The sequence below is a fragment of the Lagenorhynchus albirostris genome, chromosome 14 (genome assembly GCF_949774975.1).
Source record: "Lagenorhynchus albirostris chromosome 14, mLagAlb1.1, whole genome shotgun sequence".
Taxonomy (NCBI): Eukaryota; Metazoa; Chordata; class Mammalia; order Artiodactyla; family Delphinidae; genus Lagenorhynchus; species Lagenorhynchus albirostris.
This window is the reverse complement of record NC_083108.1, coordinates 75,898,931-75,915,930: the sequence shown is the minus strand read 5'-3', so window position 1 is coordinate 75,915,930 and position 17,000 is coordinate 75,898,931. Positions and strand designations below refer to the sequence as shown.

General features: G+C 35.5%; 1 protein-coding gene across 5 annotated transcripts in view; it reads left to right on the top strand.

Moving 5' to 3' along the window:
- MED13L (mediator complex subunit 13L) overlaps positions 1-17,000 on the top strand; it is a 297,857-nt gene that overhangs the window by 42,899 nt on the left and 237,958 nt on the right. The window lies entirely within an intron of this gene.

Sequence of the window (17,000 nt, the reverse complement as noted above, 5' to 3'; positions counted from 1 at the left end):
TGTTTTTTTCAAATTTTCTTGTTTGTTCTCAGTCATGCTGGGAATCAGAACCTTGTGAGCCACTCCTATTAAAGGGAAGTATAGTGTCCCCTGGGTGTTAGGGTTGGGATTGAGGCTAAAATCCATTGTTTTAAAATGATAGTGAAACGTGCTAAAATCCATTGTTTTAAAATGATAGTGAAATGTGAGTAATTAGCAAGTCAGTGAAATGAACAGAATTGGTTTTTTTTGGACTGTTGCTGTTATGGTTTATTGCCAGATGAACTCTGGTGGAAAATTGTAAAGTGATAATAGAAATTTAGTGCAAGCCTTGTTGGACAAAGTTATGAGATGACATTGGATAATATTTTGAAGAAAGATTTATGTAAAGAACCTACTCCGATTTTGGCATAGCAAGTTTTCCTGTGTTTTGTTCCTGCTTTTTATGTAATTAGGTGATTCCAAGAAATATTTGCTCCAATGCTGTCTAATTTTTAGCTTCAGATTACATCTGATATCTGGAAATTTTGAACTAATGTAAGAGTTTCATTATTCTGAGCTACTTTTTGTATTTACCACAGATTTATAACCTGAGGAAATTTTATCGATATTCTTTGAATTTCTAGTAAAACTTTCCACCTCTTCACCTAAATCTTTCTATCTAGTATGCTAAAGAATTTTTCTAAATCAGGACTAATTCTGATCTTTAGTTAGGGTAGGGCATTAACTCTTTTTGACTTAGTCTCCTTGAGCCAGCTTTTATTGTGTCTAAATTACTCTGTATTTTATTAATTTGTGGTTGAAAAATTTCAGATGGTGTTTGAAATGTTGTGTTACTTCATATTGTTTTTAAAAGAAGGATTGAAACTAACTTTAATGTATTTGAGGATCTATTCCAAAGCGTTGAAATTTGCCTGAAGGATTTCCTGCCAACTTCTGCCTGACACCTTCCTAGCTTTTCTTTACAGCCATTTTTGATCTGTGATATCTCCTGCCACAACAGCCAGAGGGCAGTAAACCACAGTGGACTAACTGAGCTGTTTACTTTATGGCCCATTTGTTCAACTCAAACCTTTCTCCTATAGTTTTTAGCGTATTTGGTTTATAAATATAAGAATCTGTTCTGGGTAAGATTGCTTACTTAGCTGGTTAGTCAACAATATCTCAGAATTATATGCATCTCGAAGCTTATTTCATGTAGTTAGCAGTGAACTCAGGTAAAAATTAGTTTTAAACATCTGGTTTCTGGTTATCAGAATTTTAAAAATAAAATACCTCCTGAAAGATACTTATAACATTTATATTTGTCCATTTAAGTATCAAAACATATCTTTTTGTTCTTTAAAAAATTTTTTATACATGTGGTAGAGGAATATAGCATTTTTGTTTGTTTTACTAAGTTTCATTTTGTGTGATTGTTTCTGACTCTTAATCTCCTTCCATTTTTCTATTCCCTATTGATCCCTTATGTTTTAACTTTTTGGTCTGGTCTTTATTTGTTGGCAACACAAATCATCATTTTACAGTGATGATGAAACCAAACCCTACGGTTATTTACGCTTATTTAATTGATGTATAACGTTATTTTTCCATACCAACAAAGCACAGGATCAGTGTTTTTAGAAATAACTTATTAAGTTATTGTGTTATTTCTCATAGATTTTGTTACTGAGTTAACAAAAAGATGTAGGCTGTTTAAATATTTTATAGCTGTTTTAGATTGCATATGTAGATTCGTTAGTATATTGTTTTCATGGTAAAGAATTAAGCAAAGATTAACTTCTTTTAAATTGTTTTTATAAATTACAGAAATACTGCATTTTAATTAGAAAATTAGGAAAGTAGAACCACTAAAGGAAGAGAACAAAGAAACAAAAATCCTAAAGTCCAAAGCAGAGTTTTAATATTTGGTGTTTCTGTGTATAAATGAAAGTGGTATTGTACTGTTTTGTAACTCAGGCCTTCTCACTTAACAGTATCTTGTGAATGTTTTTGCCTCATAATGATTACTTTTTAATTTTCTTTCCTTTTGAGTCTGAAAACGGTGTAAACTGTTTATTTTTTTGCGTGCCCCCAGGGAAGTATTACAGTGATGGAACAATCATAACTTTGTTAAGTACATCTACCCTTTTTAATTTGTTGAATTTGTGAAAGTTATTAGATTGAAGCAAATGATCTTTTCTGTAGGTAAAAGTGGTTGTAAAGGATAGTTTTGTGTTTCAACCTAATATTAGAAAATATTTGAAACTTAATTAGCAAAATGAGTGGCATAAAGACAACTTTGTTTCAAGTGAGGGAGAATATGACAGGCAGAGCAATCATGAAAAAAGGATACCAGGGGAATATTTTAATTGGTAGTCTTACACATTGAGGATATTTTGCAATCTATTTCATTCTCTAGTATATATGAGTCATTTCATTTTGGCTAAAATAAATTTTATCAGAATCCTTTAATGTTAAGATGATGGTACTATTATTTGTAGCATTCTCTTTTTTAGGGACATTTTACTGTTCTTTAAAATACTTTTTAGTTATGTTATTAGGCATTTCCCTTTGTTTTTACAGTGTAGCCCAAATAGCATACTATTAAGAAACCTCACAAAGCACCATCTTGGATTTAAATGTGTAAAGTAATCCCTACAGAAAGAGAATAAGCCTGTGGGATACACGCAGTTTTATACTAGACTTTTTGTTTAAATGCTTTGAATACCTGTGAAATAGCCTGTGAGAAGACCAAGACACATTTATAACCTGTTCCTGTCACTTGGATAAACACTTTTGGGCTCTTGTTTGGGGAATTGCTATTTATATTGTATGGCATAGTGGTTCAGAGGCTTGGATTTGAATCCCTGCTCGTTGACTTGCTAGCTCTGTATCCTTGGTCAAGTTATTTAACTTATCTGTGCTTCAGTTTCCTCACTCTAAATTGGGTTATAAGGATAAAAGAAAAGTTAAAGTACTTAGAACAGCACAGAGAACGGTAATCTATAATTGTAACTCTTGCTGCTACTACTACAATGCCAGCAATTACTCAAACATCAAAATTAAAACATTTTGGCAATTGGTCCATTCTGTATAACATTCAGTATTTGCTAATGTTTGTCAAATATTTTCAATGTATACTTTTAGGTTGAAGTAATCATTTTTGAGTTTGTTAATGTCTGGTGGAATAACTGGGAATAATAAAATATTAGAGAGGAGGGAAGATACCCCTGCTCATAGGAAATTTGTCTAGATTTAGGCTGTAAATGGAGTTTCACAACAAACCTTAAATTATGTTATAAAGAGGTCAGAACTTTAAGATTTGACTCTGTTGGATCCCTGTAAAGTAGATTAGTAACTTAACTGCCTTCTCTGCATAGTGGTATTGAAGGGCACTGGCTGAACACTGAATATATGCATATTTCCTTCCTTGTGTCCATCCATAAGTACCTGTATCAGCAGGTCCAATTATAGGGGTTTGATGGAATCTCTGCCTTTGATAAGTTATAGTCTAGAAAGGGTATAAGACAAGCACACAAATATGTATAATGCAGAGAACACTGTAAGTATATGAGAGAAATATAGTAGATTGACTACTTTCCACATGAACAGACATTCAATTCCAGGACTAATGCATAAATAAGTGTTCTGTAAACTTACAGCAAGAACACTGTGAGCCCTAGTGAGAAGCCTTCTTGGTTTCTGGTCTGTTTACTCAGCCTTTATTAGGCAAGAGCTGTGATGCAGTCCTGGATATGTAAAATGAGTCCTCATCCTTAAGGAGCTCATAGTCTTACTGGGGAGGTAGCTGAATGACTCCATAATTATGATACAGTGGAGTAAGCAGCAACTGATTAAGTTAGGGATCTTGCAGAAGTATCAGATTCAACCTCAAGGGAAAAGAATAGGGAGATAGTGGTGAAGCTCAGAGTTGGTGAGGCTTGAGGTGAGTCTTACAGGATACATATGTTACCTAGGTTGGGACGGAACTTGTCCTAGTCAGAGGAAGTAGCTTCTATAAAAGGGCCTGATGGCAGTGAATGAATTGTGGGAAGGGCAGGTTTGCCCAGAACATAGTGTGTGAGTGAGCTAGTTGGGGGAAACTGAAAGACTGGGGAGGTGGGCCATAGTGTGGAGTACACTGAAGCAATGACTTAATCTGATAGATTTTGAGGAATTGTTAGAGGTTTCTGATCAGGAAAGAGATACAATTAGATTATACATAAGATGAATATGGACAGGAAGACCATACTATTTTAATAAATTATTTTATTCTAAGTTGACCTATGAACTTAAGCATTCTGTTTAGGATATAGATTTAGTTAAAAAATACCTGTGACTATATACTGAACTTTATATTGATAGTCTTTGCCAATTTTATTTTATTATAACTTCGCTCTTTTTTTTTTTTTTTTGTGGTACGTGGGCCTCTCACTGTTGTGGCCTCTCCTGTTGCGGAGCGCAGGCTCCGGACGCGCAGACTCAGTGGCCATGGCTCACGGGCCCAGCCGCTCCGTGGCATGTGGGATCTTCCCGGACCGGGGCACGAACCCGCGTCCCCTGCATCGGCAGGCGGACTCTCAACCACTGCGCCACCAGGGAAGCCCTAACTTTGCTCTTTTTGCTTGATTAAATTCTTCCCCACATTTTTAATTTGAATTTTAGAGAATAATACAGTATGCTAAATTGACTTCTCCTAATCTACCAAACAAAATAATTTGACAAACACAATCTTTTGGCCATTTCATTGCCTGTTAGTCAGTAGTGTGAAAGACGTGCAATCTTGAAACCCCAGAATGGTACAGACAGCAAGCACAGACTTCTAGGGGTTGGAGATGGCTTGACCCAAAGCATTAAGAGTCCCTGGCCCAGAAGAAGTATTGTATACAGATTAGTAGTATGTGTGCTTAATAACATTTGTTGAATAAATGAATGAAACTTATCTTAAATGATTATAACATAGCACAGTTTGTACTCTCAGATGGTTGACTTACAATGAATACACTTAAAATTTTTAATGATTTGGTAATGTGAGGAGATTGAAACCTAGTTAAAATAAGGCATTATTACTTCTGTTTTTAACTCCCAGTGAGATATAAACATCCATTTTTTGGTATATGTTCTATAAAGAAATTTAGCTGTAAATACCTACTGTCTGTAATTTAAAAATTTAACTTATCTGTGCTCTGCCCTTTCCTTTTGATGATCACAAATAGACATGTAAATTGTAATGGGAATATATCTGTCCACCTCTATGATTGTCCCACTATGAGTATTAGATGACTGTCCCATTATGAGTATTAGAAATCTTAAGAGTTGGCTTTATTATCATTGTAGAGGCAGATTGGCAGTTATTAGCACTTTGTTGTTGTATTAGTCATAAGTATTGCCTTTTCCATTTTTCAGTGTACTGTCACCTATGCCAGGAGCTGTGGGCCATTGCAAAAACAGCATTAGACATTAGAGAGCTAGGAAAAATGGATCTGGCTTTCTGACATTTACCAGTGTAAGATAATTTAACACACTCTCATACTGTTTTTTATACCACTGAACTGATTGCAAGCCTCTGGAAGAAGTGGACATTTTGTAGGGATGGAGAAGGGCTGAAAGAAGAGAGTGGAGAGCCAGTTTGCTATTATTATAATCTGCATATATAGATTATAGTCTGTAATCTCAAATGATGGGATTGATGTAACCTTTGTTTAGATATCTCCAAGGAAGGATCTAACTCCCTCCCCTCAACTTTTTATTTTGAAAAATATTTACACACATACATATGTGTGTAAATATATATATATATATAAAAAAATATATATATAAACATATATATATATATACCTTTTATTCTGGCTAAACCATCTGAGGGTAATTTACAGAGTTCATGAATCTTTACCCCTGAATACTTTTGCTTGTAACTCCTTTAAGAATATGGGACTTTTTTTTTTTTTAAACATAACCATAATGTAATCATACTCAAGAAATTTAACATTGATATAATTAAATTCTCAACTTTTCAGTCTACATTCTCAGTCTTTTCCCAATAATGCCTTTTATAGCCTCCTCTCCCCAATCTGGTATCCAATCAGAAATCACATGTTGCATTTAGATGTTTCCTCTCTTTAGTCTCCTCTAATTTAGAACATTCCCTAAGTTGTCGTTTTCTGCGGGGGATGATCCTTCAATGATATGGATGTTATTTGAAGGGAGAAGTTGTCCTGTCAAATGTTCCATATTCTAAATTTGTCTAATTGTTTCCTCATGGTGAGATTCAGGTTAAACATTTTTGGTAAGAATATTGAGTAGGTGATGTGTACTTCTTGTGGCATCACACTGTAGGCACATCATGTCAATTTGTCCCAGTATTGATCCTGCTAAGTTCGATTGCTTGGTTATGGTAGTGTCTGTCAGATTTCTCCAGTGTAAACATACCTTTTTACTTTTGTAACTGTTAAATAAATTTGGGGCAAAACTTTGAGACTCTGATTATTATTTCCCCAATAACTTTTCACTCTGGCTTGAGGAAAAACCTAACTTTGAGCCTGTTTAAAAATAACAGAAAACTTTTTTAAAATTAATTAATTTTATTTTATTTATTTTATTTTTGGCTGTGTTGGGTCTTCGTTGCTGCACGTGGGCTTCTTCTCTGGTTGCGGGGAGCGGGGGCTACTCTTCGTTGTGGTGCATGGGCTTCTCATTGTGGTGGCTTCTCTTGTTGTGGAGCATGGGCTCTAGGCGTGCAGGCTTCAGTAGTTGTGGCACACGGGCTCAGTAGTTGTGGCTCGCGGGCTCTAGAGTGCAGGCTCAGTAGTTGTGGCGCACAAGCTTAGTTGTTCCGCGGCATGTGGGATCTTCCCGGACCAGGACTCGAACCCACGTCTCCTGCATTGGCAGGCGGATTCTTAACCACTGCGCCACCAGGGAAGCCCCCAGAAAACTTCTTGAATCATATGCTTTTACAAAAGTAGTTAAAAGTTCAGATGAACACTATTCTTAAGTCATAATAAAGAAGGGGGGTGGGCAGAGGAGAGGAGATATGAAGAAAAACATTCAGAATGTAGCAAAGGCAAACTATGATGGTAAAGCCAAACTTTGAAAATTAATAGCCACTTATTGCTTAGCATACCAAGAAGAGAAGTATTGACATTGAATTTTCTAAAATCGTAGACAATAAAGTATGCACGAATGTATTACCATGTATGTGTATGTTATAGTCTGTGAATTTTCAGTTGATTTTTGGTGAATTCTGGTTATCTTTGACTAAATGAAATGAATTTTAGTCAGCACTGTGAATGGGTTTATTCTCATTTGAAATGAAAAACAATTGCTTTCTGTGAAAATAATGGCCCCTTTACATATAAAATTAACAGGAATGAAATTATCTTTAGGTAAAATGTCATTCAGCTTGAAAATTTTTTCTAAAGAGAAAATCTGATCCCTGACTTCCTACTCTGTTTTTATGTTTTTTTCATATTGATGGTCCATTTATGATTCATGAAAATTAATCTCTGACTAGCTTGAAAAAGACTTTTTTACATTGTTTGCATTTATTTATTCTTCAAGTATACAAATTGATGATTTTGAAAACAGGTGAATTATATCATTCTACAGCATTCTATATTTGTAGTATTTTATGTATCAACATTTATATGAAGATTTCATCACATGGCATTAATAATTCTTGAGATTGTTAACACCATGTACCTGAAAAGTAAATTTTATTTTAATTTTCATATTTGCTGTTACTTTGTGGAGAATAATATTCAATAGAAAAATACATTTGTGTTTCAAGAGAAACAAGCACTTTGAGGGAAAACATGGACCCAGTGGTAAATGGTAGCTAGTTCTAAGTAGTTATGAAGTAAGTTATTCCTTGTTTTCAGTGTTCAGTTTTGAAAGAATTAGTTTGCTAACAAACTATAAAATGGTAATAGCTTTCATTGTATGATTATCCAAATGATTCTACTGTATAATTACTAAAATATTAGATTTAATAGAAAATTATACATTTTATCCTTAAAAGAGAAAGTAAAATACTTATTAAGACTTTGGTAAGCAGTAAATTTATATTATAAAATTATGGTTAAGATCATAATCACTTCAGAATTCTTTCATATGAAGAATAGGAAAAGATCTAATGGATTAGAGAGAATTATTAAGCTAAATGTGCTTGAAATTGAGAGAATAAGCTAAAGTCTTAACTTCTTTTTTTTTTTTTTGCGGTATGCGGGCCTCTCCCGTTGTGGAGCACAGGCTCCGGATGCGCAGGCTCAGTGGCCATGGCTCACGGGCCCAGCTGCTCCGCGGCACGTGGGATCTTCCCAGACTGGGGTACGAACCCGTGTCCCCTGCATCGGCAGGCGGACTCTCAACCACTGCGCCACCAGGGAAGCCCTAAAGTCTAACTTTTGAATGTAAATAAAATCGATGTGTTACCACAGGCAACTTGCTGAACCATGTAATTAGTTTTTTTCTATGAAAAATGAACCATTTATACAGAGATTGTAGTGAAATAGCATGTAAAGGGCTTATGTTCTAATGATCTGAAAGTTAAAGAGTTGGTAAAAAAAATTACACTTTGGGGGCTTCCCTGGTGGCGCAGGGACTTGATATCAATGTACGCAGCCATGAGCATCATTAGGAGCTAAAGTTTTTTGTTCTGTATAAAAATTGTTTTAATGGCAGAAATAACACATAAATATGCTTCTTTCCTCCCTCCTCCCAAAAGATCCCAAAGGTTTAGAAGTGTTTCAAGCACTAGAGAATTATGAAATTGGATTCTGTTGTTTTAAATATTTCATACCTAAGCTGGCCTGATGCTACCTGAAGAGTTTCTCATTGAGTATCATTATGGCAAGTGTTTGATAATTTTCTTTACTGCTCCATCTACATAAATATTCTTGTACAATTTTCCACAAGTACTGGGCCACATACCTATTTCTTATAAACCCAACATTGCTAAAATGCACTCTTTGTATAATGGGTCTTTTTTAAAAAAAATATATTTATTTATTATTTATCTATTTATTTATTTTTGACTGCGTTGGGTCTTCATTGCTGCGCGTGGGTTTTCTCTAGTTGCGGCGAGCAGGGGCTGCTCTTTGTTGCTGAGCGCCAACTTCTCATTGCGGTGGCTTCTCTTGTTGCGGAGCAGTGGCTCTAGGTGTGCAGGCTTCAATACTTGTGGCACATGGGCTCTAGAGCGCAGGCTCAGTAGTTGTGGCGCATGGGCCTTAGTTGCTCCGTGGCATGTGGGATCTTCCCAGATGAGGGCTCGAACTCATGTCCCCTGCGTTGGCAAGCGGATTCTTAACCACTGCGCCACCAGGGAAGTTCCTGGGTCTTGTTTTGATCCTGGCTCTTTCATATTGTGATTTGTGAGTTCAACAGAATAAGCATTATCCTCTTGAGGTCCATCTAGGATTGAGCTAAAGGACTTCTGCAGTATCCACATGATCATACAATTAGGTTTTATTTTTTTTTTATGGGTGCTCTGACGGTGTAACTGAACATGAGCTGGTTACCAGGGTGTTGTGGTAGAATAATACCCTGCAGTTTGCAGTTAATCGTGCAGCAAAACTGGCTTGACTTAAAAATATATTTAAGAATAAAATTAAAAATTGGATAAAGATGAAGTGTCTTTGTGTTGAAAAGGATTGTGTGAATACAGTGGTAAAGCGAAGTAGAGCATCCACAAATCTTTTTGTCATCAAAAATCTTTCTCGGGGGCTTCCCTGGTGGCGCAGTGGTTGAGAGTCCGCCTGCCAGTGCAGGGGACACGGGTTCGTGCCCCAGTCCGGGAGGATCCCACATGCCGCGGAGCGGCTGGGCCCATGAGCCATGGCCGCTGAGCCTGCGTGTCCGGAGCCTGTGCTCTGCAATGGGAGAGGCTGCAGCAGTGAGAGGCCCTTAAAAAAAAAAAAAAATCTTTCTCATTTAATACAATGTCATATGCAAAATATATTTCATTAAAAAAACTAGTTTTATTTATGGCTTTACTAGCCTTGGGGGGGAGGTGAGACTTTTTGCTCATCTTCTTGAAGGTTTATTATACTCTGCCATCAGTAGGAAATAAGTAAATATTTGTGGAGTGACTGTCTGAAGAAGGAAAGTATGAACATCATCAAGATGAGGTCTCTTCATTAAGATTATTTTATTTTTTCACTGGTAATCTTGCGCTTGTTTAAATGCTAAGCAGTTTTGATGTTTGCTCTTTATAAGAGGGCATGTTATTCACATTGAAATATATTTAGTCTAAAGGAAAAATTTAGATTCATTTCAGTTTCAGGCAGTATATTTTTAACTTACTTTAAAAGTAGCCTAGTAGATATTAATAATGGAAAGGACGCCTGCCTTGGCATCCTTGGACAAATTGCATACAACTCTGTTTAGGGAGGAAATAACATTTGTTGGCAATGACTGTTATGGAAAAATTTATCATGCCATTTATTGGTTTCATAAAGAGTGTTACAAGGAGGGGCCCTTGATTCCAGTAGCAAATCTGGGGCTGGGGCAGTTATCCCCACTGTTACCGTAAAGGTTTCGTTAACCACAACTCAGTTTGCCAGAGCCGTCACTATCAGTTTGATTCACAGTATGATTGGGACAATGAGGTAGACTATACTCAGGGGGCAAAAACATTTTCCTAGGATGTCCTGGAGTGCTGATTCAGCTCAGTTGCCCACACATTTAAATTTATAATATTCTGTAACAGCAATAAAATAATGTGTGAAAGGATGTTTTAAAAACATTCTTTTTTTTTTTGCGGTACGTGGGCCTCTCACTGCCGTGGCCCCTCCCTCTGCGGAGCACAGGCTCCGGACGCGCAGGCCCAGCAGCCATGGCTCACGGGCCCAGCCGCTCCGCGGCATGTGGGATCTTCCCGGACCGGAGCACGAACCCGTGTCCCCTGCATCGGCAGGCGGACTCTCAACCACTGCACCACCAGGGAAGCCCTTATAAACATTCTTTGAGCCTTATAAATTGTTATCACTCTTTAATGATCTTTAATATTTAGAATTACCATCGTGTATTTATCCAAAAGATATTTATTGAGCCTATATTGTTTTAGGTGCTGTACAGAATACAGAAATGAATCAGAAACATGCTCTGTTTTTCAGAAGCTGACAGTCTAATAGGGGAGATAGCATACGTACCTAGAGCGTTATTACAAATGTCCTTAGAGGGGCACACAGTATTATTGGAGTTATTTGGAAGGAGACAGAGCTTTGAGGAACAGTTAATTCTTAAGCTGAGCCTTAAAGAATGGGTAGAATTTGGGTATTTGGATATATGGGTATGTTAGGGCAAGAACATTTCATTTATATGAAATTGCATGTGCAAAGACACAGAGTAGGAAAGTTTGGAATATCTGTTGAGGAAGAGTTACAGTTGATTGAAACTGCATATTTGTGCCTGCTGGTGATGGAGCTGAAATACTAGGCTGAGGAGTTTGGACTTACAGGTAGTTTGGTGGTTTTGAGAGTTTTTGGATAGGATTAGATGGGAAGCTCCCTATAGGCTGTAAACTGCACTGGGGGCAAGACCTGCATCTGGCTTTGCCCATTATTGTGATTGCAGGACCAGCATAATTCCTGACACATTTATGGGATAAATTAATTAGTAAATGAATGTGAGTGCAAGAGAAGTTTGTATAAAGATTATCAGTCTAGCACCACTGCATACTATGAACTCCTTCTAGTATTCTGGATCACATAGGAAAGAAAACATGCTGTTATAGAATACTGTTTTAAAGAAGATATACGACCACATTTGAAAGATTTTCTTGGTGCATTGATTTCTTTTTAACTGCATATTAAAAAGACAGTGATATAATTTTCTTCACTTTTTTGGGGGTAGTTGCTTATTTTTTATAGTTTAATTTTAAAGGTTTTATTAAAATTAATTGAATAAGTTTATTCAATTATTTTCCATAAATTTTCCGTAAACTATTTTTATTAGTTTGTAGATAGCAAGTAGTTTGGACAGTTGGAAAAAAGCTTGTGTCATGTATTGATAGAACAGGGGCTTTGGAAGAGTACTATTTATTGGATTAAAGTGCTTAATGATATTTGTATGTCAGAACCTTGTTAACTTACGAATATGTCATGGATTGGATGACCTTGGCTATCCTACATGTGTTATAAATTGCCAGCCCAATACTAAAGTTCATTATTGCTACATAGAAATGATTAGCTAAGATTGCTTGGCCGAGGCTCTCACTGGTAACCGCATGTTTTACTATAAAATTAAATTGACCAAAAGCTTTCATTGAGCTTTCTCACCCTAAAATCCTTAATTAATTACTAACCTCTTTAAATATCATGTCTATAGACTACATGATAAAATGAGTTAGTATACAATTTAGGCAAACATTTTCAAGGAAATCTTTGATAGATGTTTTTTAGTGTCAGTATACATCTCTTTTTCTTTTCTTTTAAAAATAGCCTTTTGGTTCAATCTACTTTGTAAATATTTAAGATAGCAAGTTATTGCTTTGTTAGTTATATAATTTTAAAATGGCACTTTTCAAAGACAAAGTTGATCTGTCCTCTCCAAAGATGCTTGAAACATAGTCACATATATACCCGCAATTACTCGAATTTCCTGTGCTAGTTGAAATTTCCATTTGGCAGCACATGGAATGCAGCCCTGTCTCACAGAGAATGCTTGAAGAGTCCTTCCACCTTCAGCAAGTCGCACCTTCTTGGCTAGAAACCATTTCTCATTCTCTTTTTCTATTTGTGACCTAAGCTCAGCTGGCATTCAGTAGAAGTATAGGTCACAGATTGTGGATTACTCCCTCCTGTTCAATCTCACATATCCAAAATGAAACAGAGGCCAGGAGGAAATTTACCATTCTTTTGTTATCTTTTACCTTTGTAGAGGTAGAGACCATAAGTATGATAAGTAAACTAAAAAAAAGATTGAGTGTTCATAGCATGTCTCTTCCTGTGATACTTGTCATGACAGACAAGTCATTTAAATTTGCTTCGTCTTTTATTCTTGGCTGTAATATGGGAATTACAGCTTTACTTTATGATATAACATGAAGTGAATACAAAAAGTTCATAGATTTTAAATGCTGTATAAATGCTTTTCATAGTCATACATTTCCTTTAATGAACTCCGCTGTCAGAATATTTAAATCTTCATGAACTTATTTTATAATTCATAGTTTTGGTCATAATTTCTGCCTGTAGATAAAATTTGAATTCTTTTTCACCTGGCATTGTCAGTGTCATCTTAGTTAAATTATATGTAGCCATTTGATTTTTTAAAAAGTTGTCTCTTATAACTGTTTTCTGGCTTTGGCAGTACAAGGATGATGATAATATCTATGCCTGTGCTGAAGGGATTTTAGAATAAAAAATTAAAATTGTGTCCCATATTGTTTTAAATAGGGATTGTGACCTGATCCTTGATAATTATGGTAAGTGTATGGTGTATGTGAATTATTAATTGACCAGAGTGTTTGGGACTTTTATTGACTGTTGCATATAGATAATTAGCAAGAATATTTGATTAACAAGGATTACTACAGATTTGTGTTACATGCCATAATCAGCCTATTTCTCTTTCCACATTTGGTTTTTTATTTGCAGAATAGTTTTTATTTATGCTTATTGTTTCTAATTTTGTAGTAGTAATAAACTAAGAGTAAATGATAGCTTGAAATAATTATATGTTGAAACTGGGAACCAGACAAAAATCAAATATTTATAGTTCACTTGTTATGTGCTAGGCATCATGCTGGGTACTTGATGATCAATCCTGCATTGGAAAATAGTTTTCTTTCTTTTTAAATCTTAATTTGAATGATTTACAGGGAAAAATGTAAGATTCTGCTGATATTTTTTGTACCTTGTTTTGTGTTTATTAAATTCATTTTTATTTAATATGTGGAATAGATTTAGTAGTTAAGAAATAAGCAGCAGTCTTTACCAATTCGAGACTGTTAATGTAACTAGTTGAACACTAGAGGGACTGCAAACTAACCACTGACTTTTTAGTTCAGTAGTATATTAATTGAGATGCTTTATTTAAATAGCAGAGCCACACAGCTTTTTCCAGCTGTTAGTTTTCCTAAGGTTAAATTTTGTGTGCAAAAGTTTACCTGGCATCTTATTTGGTTGATTCATTCTCAAGTGTATGGACTATAAAATTTAAGCTCTGCCAGTCTAGGTCTATCAAAGCAAAAAACCTTTGATTGGTTGTAGCCTTCTTTAAAACTCAGTCTCTATATTTGTCCTGCTGAAAGAAGTGGGAAATTATATAAATAAATAGTTTTCTGTTGGAAATCTCTGAGTAGAAGAAAATAAGAGTTTGGAAAAATATTAATTGGAACAATAATTCAGATTATTATTGTATGGAGATTTAAAATGATTCTGTGATTATTAAATATGTATTTTGTGAAAAGATTCATCAGTTTATAATAGCACTGACAGAGCTTAGGTAATCCATACATTATAGTTTTAGTCTCTATAGGTGGCTTTACAGATATTTTTGCTATTTCACATGAAAAGATGTTTGGCAGTTGAACTTAATTTGAGAAGAGCGTTCTGGAATTCAGTCTTTAGGCATTAAAAGGTTGAATACTTCTTGAAGAAGAACTGTGGTTCAGTTTTTCTATTAACATTTTACTCTCAAAATTATTTTGCCTTGGAAATGACGTAAATTTGAAATTACAAAATTTAAATTACAATTGATGTACAATAGATGAATGCTTTTGATTTGTTGGTTTGGTTTGTCAGCTATCCAGGGATTTTATTTGGGGTCACATTATGAACATAAAAAAAGAATCAATCTGCATATTTATATATTTCTCTTTAAGAAGTCCTAAAGATCATAAAATGAATGAGTTGGGTGTAGAAATCTTTATTTTCTTCTGAAATAAATTTACTTCATCCTTTTTATATTTATAATGCTGATCTAAAGTTTATCCCCTAAATAGTTTATTATAATACTGGAACACTGGTAAAAATAGACATCTGCCTTTACTCTTGACAGTTTGCTAGATTTTTTTTAATGTGGCAGAAATATGAACTACACTAATAACATAAATTTAATTACTCATGTTTGTTTTAATTTCATTTTCCTTGATTATATATTTTAAAAATTAAGTATAAATTACAAATAAGTCCAGTTAGGAAAAGAAAATTTTAAATCCCATCTCTTTATTATTAATACTCTGTCTGCTTCCAGAATATTTTGAGCTGACTAAAATGGTGTATGGAATTGACTATTATACCTTAAATATCCATTGATACTTTCATTCTAACTTATAAGAACTATGATATAAATTCTTAAGGTATACATTTGTTTAGATCATTTAAAAATTATATATGTATCCAGTTCATTTGTGTTCCTTTTATAATTGGCAGAGTCTTTAAAGTTATCCTTTGTGGGCTTCTGGATTTCTGAAAATAGTGAGGAAAATATAAATTACCATGGAATTCTAAATGTAATCAGTTCTTTGGTAAAACCAGCATTAGAATATTTTACTGCTAGTCTTAAGTGCTTTGCAAAATGCCGATAAGTATTGTATTAAATTACGGAATTTGTCTTGGGTTATTTGAAGAAGAAATTAGATATTAGAGAGTCTTTTGAAAAATTTTTATTTATTTAATTTATCTTTGGCTGCATTGGGTCTTCCTAGTTGCGGTGAGCGGGGGCTACTCTTCGTTGCAGTGTGTGGGTTTCTCATCTTAGTGGCTTCTTTGTTGTAGAGCACAGGCTCTAGGCGCGTGGGCTTCAGTAGTTGTGGCACGCAGGCTCAGTAGTTGTGGCTCGCGGGCTCTAGAGCGCGGGCTTAGTTGTTCCACAGCATGTGGGATCTTCCTGGACCAGGGCTCAAACCCATGTCCCCTTCATTGGCAGGTGGATTCTTAACCACTGCGCCACCAGGGAAGCCCTAGAGTCTTTAACAACTTCATTATTGTTTTCTCAGAAGTGTGGTCTCAGTGTCATAAAAAAAATCCTGGTGTGTCAAGAATGAAACTCTTTTCTGGAGACTGAATTTCTGGAAAATGCCAAGAAGTACAGAGTACCAAACTGTGAATTGTAGAGTTAGGATAAAGGCATGTTGGATATAAAAAGCATGTTTTTATTGCTGATGTTGGCTAGTTGACATAATTATAATTGTTGGCATTGCAGGAGTTGTCTTCAAGCGCCTGTTGTTGTTGTTGTTTTAATTAATTAATTTATTTTTGATTGCATTGGGTCTTTGTTGCTGTGCGGGCTTTCTCTAGTTGCAGCGAGCGGGGGCTGCTCTTCTTTGCAGTGCATGGGCTTCTCATCTTGGTGGCTTCTCTTGTTGCAGAGCACAGGCTCTAGGCACGCGGGCTTCAGTAGTTGTGCATGCGCACTCAGTAGTTGTGGCTCGTGGGCTCTAGAGCGCAGGCTCAGTAGTTGTGGCGCACGGGCTTAGTTGCTCCACAGCATGTGGGATCTTCCCGGACCAGGGCTCGAACCCGTGTCCCCTGCATTGGCAGGTGGATCCTTAACCACTGTGCCACCAGGGAAGCCCATGCCTGTTGTTTTGAACAGAGTTATATTTAGGGGCAGTGTGTAATAATTGTTTTGACTTGGTTATATTTAGAGGCAGTGGGTAATAATTGCCTAATATATTGAATAATAGATTTAAAGAGAGTTTTTTGCTTATACAGCTAGATTAAGGTTAAGATTAAGGGCACTATTAAGGAAAGTTAGAAGAATTAAAATCCCGTCTTTTATTGTGTTTTAGCTTAAAAAAAAAGTATTATTTGAGGTAAATTTGATCACCGAATGCCTCTGGGTTAAAATAAAATTCTGTACCTCCTAAAATGACCTGGCAAAGGTTTAATTAGAAAAAGACTAATTAGATAGTTATTTTACTGAATTTCTTTGTATTATATCTCTCATACTTGGAGGAGGAGGGAAGTGTAGAATTCAGTTCAACATGCATTTGTCAAGTGCTAGGCAGTCCTCTGTGCTGGGAATGACAATGATTATTGCCTTCTAGGATCTTGACATATGTAATTGTTCATTTTCCCAGAAATTTA